This window comes from Neltuma alba, unplaced genomic scaffold, assembly GCF_004799145.2.
Source record: "Neltuma alba isolate B1F8T4 unplaced genomic scaffold, ASM479914v2 tig00001479_pilon, whole genome shotgun sequence".
Taxonomy (NCBI): Eukaryota; Viridiplantae; Streptophyta; class Magnoliopsida; order Fabales; family Fabaceae; genus Neltuma; species Neltuma alba.
In genome coordinates, this window is record NW_021632477.1 from 200,830 (window position 1) to 214,096 (window position 13,267).

The following is a 13,267-nucleotide window of genomic DNA, read 5'->3' on the forward strand; positions in this document are numbered from 1 at the left end:
TGACTGGTTTGATTCTATATACATTTGATAAATTACAGAGCCTTCAACGTTTAAGCCTGAGCAACAACAAATTACAAGGTTCCATTATAAATAACCTTTACCAACTCAAAAGTCTAAGTGAGTTGAATCTTGCCAACAACATGTTTTTGGGAGTAGTTTTGGGATGTCTTGGGAATACTTCTTTGCAAAAGTTGAATTTTAGCTTTAACAAATTTGTTTCTCATATACCCTCTTCTCTTTGGAGTCTCAAAGATTTATTGGTTTTAGATATATCCTCCAATGCATTGAGTGGAATAATTTTACCAGAGGTATCAAACTTGAGAGCAATTATACTATTGGATTTGTCAAGAAACCAAATTTCAGGAAGTATCCCTACAACAATGGGTGGGTTGCAGACTTTGCAAAACTTATCTTTGGCTCACAACAAATTACAAGGATGTATACCTGGATCGCTAAGTGGTATGATAAGTATTGAGTCGATAGATCTTTCTCATAATTATTTGTCTAGGGTGATTCCAAAGTCCTTAGAGTCACTGTACTATCTTAAATATATTGATCTTTCCTACAATTTATTGGATGGAGAAATTCCAAATGGTGATCTTTTCAAAATTTTACTACTCAATCTTTTATGATGAATAAAGATCTTTGTGGAAAATCACAACTATAGGTCCAACCATGCAAGGGAGGAAACAAGCACATATTAAATAAAGTGATACTGGTGATAAAATGCTTAGTGCCTATCATGTTTTTCATTTTAGTTGTTACAAGCATTATCTTTCTAAAGCATAACAGAGATGATGCCTAACTATACAACCAAAAGGGATTTAACAAATTTGGATGCATGAAGTAGGATACCCTATTATGAGTTTTTATAGGGTACAAATGGATTTGATGAGAGCAACCTTCTTGACTTTGGAAGTTTTGGATCAGTGTACAAAGTAGTTTTTCCAAATGAAAAGATAGCTGCTATCAAAGTATTTCACACAGACATGGAAGAAGCATTGAGGGGGTTTGATAATGAATGTGCTGCTATGTGTAATTTACACCATCGCAATCTCATTAAGATTATTAGTAGTTGCTCAAATGGTGACTTCAAGTCTCTAATAATGGAATTCATATCAAATGGAAGTTTTGATAGATGGTTGTACTCTCATAATTACTGTTTGGATATCCAACAAATGGTTGATGTAGCCATTGTATTAGATTATCTTCATCATGGTACTTATGCTCCGATTGTTTATTGTGACATAAAACCAAGCAACATTTTGTTTGATGAAGATATGATGGCTCATCTTAGCGATTTTGGTATAGCTAAACTATTAGGTGAAAGAGGTTTGAAACTTGTACAAAAACATTGGCTACAATTGGTTATATGGCACTAGCTAATAGTTTAATAATGATATTTTAGTTCAATTATGTTGTTTTTTATTCTATGTAAAATTTTATATTATTCAATCATTGATATATGTATCTATATATTCTACTCATATATGCGAAGATTTGTATTAGCTATATGGGAAAAAAAAAAAGGTTTAACCGTAAACCTTATATTCTCTTTTGACATATAGAGTGTGGATCAAAAGGAGTGGTTTCTTTCAAAAGAGATGTGCATAGCTATGGTATCATGCTAATGGAGATGTTTACAAGGAAGAAGCCAACTAATAAAATGTTTGTTGAAGATCTTGATTTGAAAGATTGGGTTAGCAAATCAATACCACATTCAATCATCAATATTCTTGATGTCAATTTGCTACATGAAGGGAGTCCAAATATCAACAATATATTACCACATAAATCATCAATTATTGAGTTGACATTAAGTTGTTGCACTGAATTATGATATTGTAGTCTCATTAAAAAAGATAAGGTCATATTTACGTAAAATGTTAGAGATGCACTACTAGTTAAATAATCTTTATATGGAAGTTTTAGTTATTGTTTCCTTTATCCTTTGGTTTATTTTGTTTACAAAACATGCGGTATATATGTTAACATGGCAATGGTTTATTTGTCAGTTACATTAATACATGAAGTCTCTATACTTTTTTATGTCTTGATTTATTTTCCCTTTTCTCACATTTTATTCATTGCAATTGTATTTTGCTACTTAAATGGTGTTTGTTCTTTTTTTTTTTAAAAGAAAAAGGAATACAATTCAAAACGCTGAATAAATTTCTGAGATAAATTATACAGTTTATAAGAGCTTTCTATTTTCTTTAAGGAATGAGCAAATGTGAACATTATATTTTGCAACGTTTTTGGGTCTTGGAGAGTCTAGATTATTCGAAATATAAGTTTTTGAAGAATGAAATCCCTCTCCTTCCGTAACAATGGTTATTGGGCTTCTTTTTTATGTTTTATTTTTTTCTCATTCATGCAAGCATTCAAGACTTGAGAAATGAAAAAGCATTAACATCAATTCAATTAAACATGCAGATATGAAATGAAAATACGAATGAGAAGGACTATCAGTTTGCTGCTCTAACTAGCATCAGTTACTAATACAACAACGAACAGTTTGTGGAGCATAGATAGCTAGAGCTTGGAGGGATGTTTTATTGTTCTCCTAATTAATCTTCTCTTGTCCAGTCAAGCTTAAGAATGGAGCAATAGTCTGTATGGGGAATATTAGTTTTATATTAGAGTTAAAGTGCAGTTTTGCCCTCACAAGTTTTCATTTAGGAGCTGTGAGTATCCATAAATTTTTTTTAAAAAGCAATATCGCTCCAAAAGTATAAAAAATGTAGCAATGTTGCGCCACTGTTTAAAAGGGTGAATTCTGACCGTTAAATTTGACTTATATCCCATGCTGCCCGTCAGAACTCTATTTCCGCATAGCCCTTCCTTTTCCCCTCTCTTTCTTCTGAGGAACTACCAATTGCCTCTCACTCTTGATTCTTCTCACACCCATACCATGCTCCCTCCTCAGGCTTCCCTGCCAGTCTCCTTGCTCCTTTGTTAATTCCCACCTCCCCACAGCAAACTCGGCTTCTTCTTAAATGATACCAACATGATGACGCCACATGAAAGGAAAGACTTATATGATGATGAGAAAGAAGAGTTATCTGTCAAAAGTTTCTCGTGTTGCTCGACTGTTGTGAGTGGAGAAGAATTGTTCTGTGAAGATAAACTTCTCGCCATGTTGAAGCTTCAACAAACTTCTCAGCCTGCTACTGTTTACGCGCTGTTCGACCACTTTGATATGCCCACAGAAAAGGACCATTTCCCCATTGACATCTTAGTTCTATCGATATTTGCTATGCCCAATATTTGTATGTGAAATATAACGCACCACTGAATGAATACTCTGCCTTAAGGCTTGGGTGTTATTTTCCAGTATTCATAACTTCTTTTTTTAAAAAATTAATTGCTCTTTTCAATTTATGTTGAATGCTTCAAAGCAACAATATTTACGTATGTCCGAGCGAATACGTACACACAAATAAACATCATTGTATGTTTTGTCCCCGAAATGATAGAAGACAATTTACATTTTTATTTCAAAATTATAGAGATATGTTTTTTTCTCTCAAAATATACATATTTTCCGAAATTAAAAGAAGAGATTTTTTTCACTTTGAATTGTTTTATTTTCAATTGAAATTTATATTTTGAAAATAAAACAGAGGTATCTTTATAATGTTAACAAAATTTTAAAAAAATATGTGACTTGAAAATTTAAAAATTTGAAATAATCTGTATAATTTATTCTTTAAGTTGAATCTCTTTCTCCTTGATTTCCTGCCCAAGCTGCCTTCTGCGGATTCATAGATGTGGTGTAAAAAGCAACAGAGTATGTAAGAGAAGGAATGAAAATGTAAATAAAAATCATTTTTATTTTTTAAAAAAAGTAATTAAAAAACAAAATAACATAAACCTAGAACTTGGCGTTTGCGCTGCTGGCTTTAACAGCTGGCCAGTTGGGTGGTAGGATGTGGCGTAGTGTTAATGAACTGGAAAATGGGGGGAGTCAGTCGTGGAGGGGCGAAAGATACTGACAGGAAGTCTGAGGAGGAAAGCAAGGTGTGGGCGTGTGCGATGAATCAAGAGTGAGAGGCAATCGTGCGGTGGTTCATCAGAAGAGAGAGGGAAGAGAGAGGGGGGGGGGGGGAAAGGAAGGGACTTTGCGGAAATAAAGTGCTGATGTGGCAGTGTCACAGGACAGAAGTCAAATTTAATGGTCAAAATTAATCCTTTTAAATGGTGGGACAATACTGCTACAATTTTATCCTTTTGGCCGAACATTGCTTCTAAAAAAACTTTCAAAAACCTGTAGTTCCTAAGCGAAAATTTTTAGGACTAAATTGCACCCTAACCTTTATATGTCATACCAATTTACTACAATGCCTATTGTATCTAAAAAATTTAGTATTTATTTTTATTAGATGTATAATAGCCATACGAGTGTCTAAAGGATTCATCGCAACTATATAAACATGTAGTGGGTCTATCTGAAGTAATTTAATTAAGCTATTTTTAATGTAAGGAACAAGTCTAATAATTTGCAACGTAATCTGCTCCGTTTCTTGGTAGCGTAGCCGGCCTTGTACCTCTAATTTACTAGTGAAGAGTTGTTGAAGTTTGGAAATTTGTTTTGACCACTCTTGGTAATGTAAAACCTAGAGCTATCATTTAATTAAAGCATGATGAACGAGAAAAATTTTAGAAAAATTGTTGAGGTTAAAACCCTTAAAATATGGTCTTAATAAAGCTAATTTTACGAATTTGAAACCTATTTTTTGAAAAATTCAAGAAAAGCAGTTAGAGGTTTATATTTGAGTTAAAAATTTTAGGAAACTTATTCTATAAGGTAAAGAAGCTAAGTAAGATATAAAATACCTAAAATGAGTTGAGGATTAATTTCTGAAATTAAATGCTATTTTCTTCAAAAATTCAAGAAAAATAGTTGGGAATTCATTTTTGACCTGAAATTTTTATGAAAATTATTTTAGGGCTCAATGAAGCTATTGGATAAGGAAAATCCATATAAAATGGTGTTGAATAATTTTTCATTTTATTTTATAATTTCAGAATTATAGAGGAAGGATAGAATTAGAAATGAGGAATTAAGTGACGGGTATAATGGGCATGCGAGGCCACCAGCCCGCCTTCCTCTTCTCATTTTCGTCTGAGACCGAAAGAAGAGGGGGAGAGAGAGAGAGAGAGAGAGAGAGAGAGAGAGTTCAGATAACGGGGGGAGACCGAGAGGAGAGGGTGACCGGAGGTGGTGGCTCAGAACTTCCTTCTACTCTTGTTTCCTTCGATCTGTGGCTTAATAAGTTGCAATGGTTGAGTGAGAAAGTCTGGTTAGTGAGAGAAAGTAATCGAATGGAGAGGAGGACCGGTGAGTTTATGTTTTATGATAATATTTAAGCGTGTGATGGTACTTTTTGGGTCTGTATGTTGATAGACAGTGTTGCATTTGAGTTTTTTATTTTTTATTTTTTGCTCTTTATATGTTTCCGAAGCATGGCATGAGCAATCTGATATAAGGATTTGAAATCTCTAAGTTGTGCTTCATGGATTTCGAATTTACAGAGTTAAGAAGTGAAGGCCGAAACTAATAAATATACAAATATATGTCTTGCGTGTGTGTTCTTGGGTCTAAATGTTCTTCTCCTCGTCTCTGTTTTCTGAATCCGAAGCAGGGGCTCAATTTTTGGAGCTATGTATGTCGGCTTCTGAGGTTTTGGAAAGAAAGAAATTTGATGTTGATATACATGTACGGAAATGAGGTTGTTTTGGTTTGCATATGTTTCTTTTTCGGTCTACATGAGCTGATTCTTACTGCATGTGACCTTTGCTTCTGATTTATTGCTGGTCGAATCTAGTTTATAAGATTTTGAAGTCAAAGTCTTTACTTGCTTCTCAGTGCTGTCAAACTTCTGGGTAGATTAGAGTCTTGATGATGATATTTGAGTGAAGATCGTGGAGGGTGATTCGGACTCCATGTGAATGATTTTTCTGGTTTATGGCTGTCTTAAAATTGAGTCGGTGATCCTAAAATGAAACTCTATGTTCTGTATTTATTTTTACTGTCGGTGTCATAACCCTGATGTAGACGTATGCAGGGTTGGCTGGTATATTTTTTTTAATTAATAACTGTAGCCCAACAATAAGAGGAACCTATATTTGAGTATTTTTAACAAAAATTACGCAATTTAAATTACTTAAAGGCCTTAAATAATTAGAAAATGTGGGGAATAATTATTTAAGGATTGGAGTGAATTGACAGGGGTAGTTACTTCCAAGAAATAGAAGTTTTAAGTTCAAATTAATTTTTGAGCATAGAAAAGATTATTATTATTTTTTCTCCAAAACAAAGTGAAATTATAGAGTGCCATATTGAGTCCAATAAATGTAAAAAAAAATTATTATATGAAAGGAAGGTTTTTTTTTAAATAAATATGACAATTTTCTTGATTAAGAATTTCCCAAACAATTAGTTATGGAATTAATGAAAGTCCATCTTAGGCCCAATTTGAAGGAAAGTGGCGTCACTTTACGCCCTGTTTAGATAACACAGAAAACCATGATTTTGGGACCTAAACTCAAACGAAGAAAGCAAACCCTTGAAAGATGTTTTAAAAATTTTTTTAGAGAAGATAAAAAATCAAACCTTGAGGCAAGCATAACCTTCTGAATATCCTTACAGAAAATAGAAGAAGGATGGTGGGAGAGAACAGAAACAAGAAGAGGAGAGGAAGAATGGATATATATGACGTAAAAAAAAAAAAAGATAAGAACTCAAATCGTGAAGAAAGCCTACCAGATGTCTCTCTCATTGTGCTTTAGAAACTTTACAATAACCGCGCATCGGACCTTCTTATTTTTCCCCGTCGATTACAAATCCGAAGAAATTTTAGTGATTGTGAAGAAATGGCTAACATTACCTTTGCTTTTCTTCATCTTCTAGAGAGAATACATGGATGAGAAACTCATATGTCATGTAAATCATAATTGAGCTTTAGCTACGTCAATATGGCAAGATCTTTGAACAACTTCTTCATTCTTAGATCAATGTCGCAGAGAGAGATGAGTTCAAACAGAATAGTAAAGCTGCTTCAAGCAAATAAGAAGAAATCAGAGACAGAATATGTCAAAACTTAGCACAAACCGACAGCACATGGAAAGCACGTGATAGCCACTTCAATGTTCAGTTCCTTGATTCTTGGGATTTTAGTTTTATTAGCTTTGCACTTTTACTTAGTCAATAATTCAGTTCCGATTGTTTTGCTGTTTTAAATTTATTCAGAATAATAGGGAGTGCTAACGAAATCTTTGGAGAGATCCTAGGAATAAGTTTATAGCCTTAAATTATAAAAGGCAGCTACTGTACTCAATTTAGATCAGTGAAATAAAATTATAGCATTCTTGATAAAACTCTTCAATGTCTTTGTTTCACTCTCTTTTGTTTTATGGCATCAAAGCCTAAGTTTTGAATACGTGAAATACCTTATCTGCTGCAATGGAGATCTCAAATGGAGGGAACGGACAACCAGGCATGGAGAAGTTAGTCAGCACAAATTACGAGTATTGGAGGATGTGCATGGAGGCTTATCTCCAAGGACAAGACTTGTGGGAGCTGGTTGCTGGGACAGATACGATGCCCACAGAGACTCTAGAAAACTCTGAAGCACGATGCAAGTGGAAGATCAAGTGTGGGAAGGCTCTTTATGCCTTGAGAACCTCCATAAGTAGGGAGTATATTGAACACATTCATGATGTTGCTTCTCCGAAAGAGGTGTGGCAGATTCTTGAAACGCTGTTCATAAAGAAGAATATGGCACGGCTGCAATTTTTGGAAAATGAGTTGTCTAGATTAACTCAAGAAGGTATGTCGATTTTAGAGTACTTCTTATGAGTTAAAAGCGTGTGCACCGAAATTTCAGAGATTCACACGGACGAAAAGGTCAGCGAGGCAAGGCTACGACGTTACATTATACGTGGCCTAAAGAAGGAGTATGGGCCCTTTGTCACTTGGTTCAAGGGTGGACGACACAACCTTCAGTTGAAGAGCTGGAGAATCTATTATCAAACCAAGAAGCATTAGTCAAGCAAATGCCAAAGAGCTATGAAAATGACGCTGTTCTCTTTTCAAAAGGGAAGTTGAACGTCAGAGCACGTCTAGCAACAAGAACAGAAACAGAGACTCAAGTGATGAGGAGAGTGGAGAGCCTCATGTTAAGAAACCTGTTACATGCTACAAATGCGGCCAACCTGGACATATTAAAAGGTTTTGTTGAGTCAAACTTTTGAAGGCTAATGTTGCATGTACTAGCGAAGATGACGACCAGACCAAATGGGAACATTGTCTCACGGTTGAAGCAATGGATCAAAAGCAGTACCAAGGATTTGCCAACTATGTGTCTAGTCAAAATACAGAATGGATAGTCGATTCAAGTTGTTCTCACCATGTCACCAACAATGAAACATTGTTTTTAGAACTCCATGAACACTGTGGAGACAGAGTAATTGTGACCGCCGACAACTCGACTCATCCTATGGTCAAAGAAGGAGTAGTAACTGTTGAAGTGAATGACCAAGCAAGCATCAAGTTGCACGGCGTGTATCACGTCCCAGGTTTGAGTAAAAACTTAGTCTCTGTTCCTCAGATTACTGATTCTGGAAAATATGTGCTCTTTGGACCAAGTGATATAAAGATACTTGATAATGTGAAAGAGATATCTGCTGACGTTCTGTTTTTTGGAAAGAAGAAAGGTTCTCTGTTTGTTATGATAGCAGGGGAAGCTTATGTGAAGAAAACCAGTCAAACTGATATGACGCGATATGGCATGCTCGGCTAGGACATGTAGGATATCAGTTGCTGCAACAAATATCCTCAAAGGGACTGGTGGATGGAATGCCAAGTCTAAAGAATGTTCGTGAGGATGTGGTTTGCCAAGGATGTCAGTATGGTAAGTCACATTGACTCCCATACAAAAGTTCATCAAATCGATGCTCAGGAATGCTTGATCTGGTTCACACAGATTTGATGGGACCAACTAAAACAGCAAGTTTCAATGGACAACGATACGTTATGGTATTAATAGATGATTACTCAAGGTTTACGTGGGTGAAGTTCTTAAAAGAAAAGAGTGAAGCACTGTCCAAGTTCATTGAGTTCAAGGAAATAGTAGAGAGAGAACATGGGAAGAAAATAAAATGCCTTAGAAGTGATAATGGTAGAGAATACATGTCGGATGACTTCTTTAAGTATTGTGATGAGAATGGCATCTCTCGACAGATGACTTGTCCAGATATACCTCAGCAGAACGGGATTGCCGAGAGGAAGTTGGCCCATCTCACATCTGTCTATCTTTCATGGTTGCATGACAAAAATCTTCCCAGAGAACTGTGGGCAGAAGCAGTTCGGTGTGTATGTCATGTAACGAACAGATTACCATCTTGGCCAGGTACTCAAAAGTCCCCCTTTGAACTTGTATATGGTGAAAAGCCGAACGTTAACTACTTTAGAGTGTTTAGGTCCATTTGTTATGTTCATGTTCCCAAGAGTAGTCGCACTAAACTTGACCCAAAAGCTAGGAGATGTGTGTTTGTTGGGTATGATCCATACAGGAAAGGCTGGAGATGCATGGATTCTCAAACAAAGAAGTTCACAACTTCTAGGGACGTCATGTTCGATGAAGTGTAAACGACCTTCCCAACTCCAAAGTCTGTCACTCTCGATGACAGCAGCACAGAAATTTTGTTTCCTCAGGCCAATGCAAAAGTAACGAGTGAAGATGGAGAAGAGAAACAGATTTCTCCCGGAAACGATGAACCAAATGAGCAAGCTGTAAGGCACTCGATGAGGGAGAAGAGGCAGCCTCAGTACTTGAATGACTATGAAGTGAATAATTGCACTGTTGCTGCGTGCTTCTTTATGGGGAAGCAATGTGGAAGTGAACCAACTTGCTATGAAGAAGCAAAGGGAAATCTAGACTAGGAGAAGGCCATGCAAGAAGAAATAAGTGCACTAAACAAGAACGAGACATGGGAACTAGCACCCAAACCGGAAAACTGTGAGCCAGTCTCTTGTAAATGGGTATTTAAATTGAAGAAGAAGTTAGATGGCACCATTGATAGGTATAAAGCTCGTTTGGTTGCTCATGGGTTCTCTCAAAGTTATGGGTTAGATTATGAAGAAACCTTTAGCCCCGTAGCAAAAATGGTGACCGTGAGGACCATCGTCTCACTTGCTGCGTTCAAAGGATGGAAGCTATGGCAGCTAGATGTGAAGAATGCATTTCTATATGGGGAGCTGGACAGAGATGTTTTTATGCAGCAGCCACCTGGGTTTGTCTCTGAGCAATTTCCAAGCTATGTGTGCCGACTAAAGAAGGCGTTGTACGGCCTAAAACAAGCACCCCGTGCCTGGTATGGTAAGGTTGCCCAATATCTTACTTTCTGTGGCTTCAAGGTGTCAGATGCAGATTCGAGCTTGTTTGTAAAATCAGAATTAGACACGCAGTTGCTGGTTCTCCTGTACGTGGATGATATGATTATGACCAGAAGTGATGAGGCTGAAATCTCCCGCTTGAGAAATGATCTATCTCTTCGTTTTGAAATGAAGAATCTGGGAGAAGCAGGTTGCTTCCTTGGCTTAGAGGTTGAGAAAATCAACCAAGGATATTTTGTAACTCAACGTGCCTATGCAAGGAGTCTGTTGGATCGCTTCGGCATGGGGGAGGCAAAAGAAAAAGCCACTCCCATGGAACCCAACCTGAAGCTGAAGAAAGACGAAGGAAAAGTGTTGAAGGACCCAATAAAGTATCGACAACTGGTGGAAAGTTTGATATACTTAACTATCACAAGACCAGAGATATCTTACTCCGTTGGCATCATCTCTCAGTTCATGCAAGATCCAAGAGTTCCTCACTTGGAAGCTGCAAAGAGAATTTTGTGATACATAAAAGGCACCCTTGAGCACGGACTAGTGTACAAGAAGAGTGCTAAGTCTATATTGAATGGGTTCACTGATGCAGACTAGGCTGGGACACGAATGACAGACAGTCAACCTCTGGTTATTGCTTCAATGTTGGGTCCGCAGTAGTGTCGTGGTGTAGCAAGAAGCAAGACATCGTTGCTTTATCAAGTACCAAAGCAAAGTATGTGGCAGCAACCATGGCTGCCCAGGAAGGTGTTTAGTTAAAGAGATTGATTAAAGACATATTCCATGAAGATGACTACCTTGTGGAGGTTAAATGTGACAATGAAAGTGCCATCAAACTTGCACTAAATCCAGTTTTCCATGCTAGAATGAAGCATATCAAAGTTCGCCACCACTTCATATGTGAGAAAGTCTTGAGCGGGGAGATAGAACTGACCGGTGTCCGAACAGGTGCCCAGGTAGCAAATATATTCACCAAAGCCTTGGTGAAGCCTAAGTTTCGAAATCTTTGAAAGGCCCTCGGAATAGCAGATAGGAGGTTTGTACTAAGGGGGAGTGTCAAAACTTAGCACAAACCGACAGCACATGGAAAGCACGTGATAGCCACTTCAACGTTCGATTCCTTGATTCTTGGGATTTTAGTTTTATCAGCTTTGCACTTTTACTTAGTCAATAATTCAGTTCCGATTGTTTTGCCGTTTTAAATTTATTTAGAATAATAGGGAGTGCTAACGAAATCTTTGGAGAGATCCTAGGAATAAGTTTATAGCCTTCAATTATAAAAGGCAGCTCCTGTACTCAGTTTAGATCAGTGAAATAAAATTATAGCATTCCTGATAAAACTCTTCAACGTCTTTGTTTCACTCTCTTTTGTTTTAGAATACATGTTTTTGTTTTCTTCTTCCTTGATGAACTGCAAGAAATGATTGGAGGGCCAAAGAAAATCAAACCGAAGAACAACAAAGAAAAGTGAAGTCAGCGAAAGGAAAATAAAATAAGAGGAAGAAGGGGAAAGAGCAGAAATGAAAGGAATAATAAAAGAAGATTATAAACATTTTGAATGAGATAAAATGGCACTGAGACTCCTGAGAGGAGACGTGAAGAGATGGAGGGAAATGAAATTTAAAATTTGAATTTAGGAGTGGCTGTGGCAATGAAGAAGTGAGAGGTAACGCCTCATGTGAAAAAATGGAGAGAGGCGGATGATAAAACTCGAGAAGAGGAAAACATAATAAATGGGACTGAGAGAAAGGTGCAGAACAGTGAGCCGACAACCCAAAGCCCAATGTACATCATTTATTATGATTAGCTTGACAGAAGCCCAAGAAATAAGCTTATTTTAATGAACATGGCTTGTGAACAGTAACTCGTCTATGAAGCCAGTGCTAAGCCGTTTTTGGAGATGGCTTGGCGGAGGAGTATTTATATATATATATATATATATTAATTGATGATTTGTTGTATATACATTTCTTCTTTCTAACTAGACTATCAACATAGTTCAGCACAACATTATATATATACGAAGCGGTATTATTTATAAGTATTTTTAAGTAGTAATTTTCTTTGAACCAAGATTAATTATTACCAAAATAAAATATTTATATAAGAGGAAATATTTAGAAGCAGTTTCTCATGAAATGGAGTTTGATGACTTTGAGGTCTGCTACAAGTCAAGCACACCATGCATATGTATCTGCAAATGGGAGATAGAAAGATCGTAATACATCCAATCAAATTAAGGTACTAGAGACCTTTGCAGTGTATGTTTCCTTTTACCAACGTTCTTTCTGGGTACTTTCTCATATCGGACTAAATCAATGAAAATGGAAATGTGGTCCAAGAAGAGAAATTACAATTCATAAAGCAACAAAGAATTATTCTCCTCACTAACGTGTATTTTGGATTACTCTATGACTTATATAATATAGTGATAATAAAAATATGGTCTGGATAACAAACTATTTATGAGGTCAAAAATTCTCCTCATCACTAACGTAACTTTCTTTCTCTTTCATCGCATCGACTTCATTTTATAGGTGAATATATATGATAGTTCTAAAATAATGCTACTTTAGATATACAAAATAAATTAAAGCTTTTTTTGGCCAACAAAAAGTAAATTAAATTTATTGGAGTAAATAAGGGTATAATAGGAAAAATAATATAAAAAGACAAATAAAATGAAATGAAAATTTTTTGGACAACAAATATTTTAAAGAACAGACTAGATGAGTTTCACAAGACCTAAAATATTTAAATTATACATTGATTGTGGAGTGAATGGATCATATAACATTAATATTATGCAACTCTTCTCTGCTTTTAGACGAAACAATTATGCACGGCTAGCGTTACCTTTAATTCATTCCA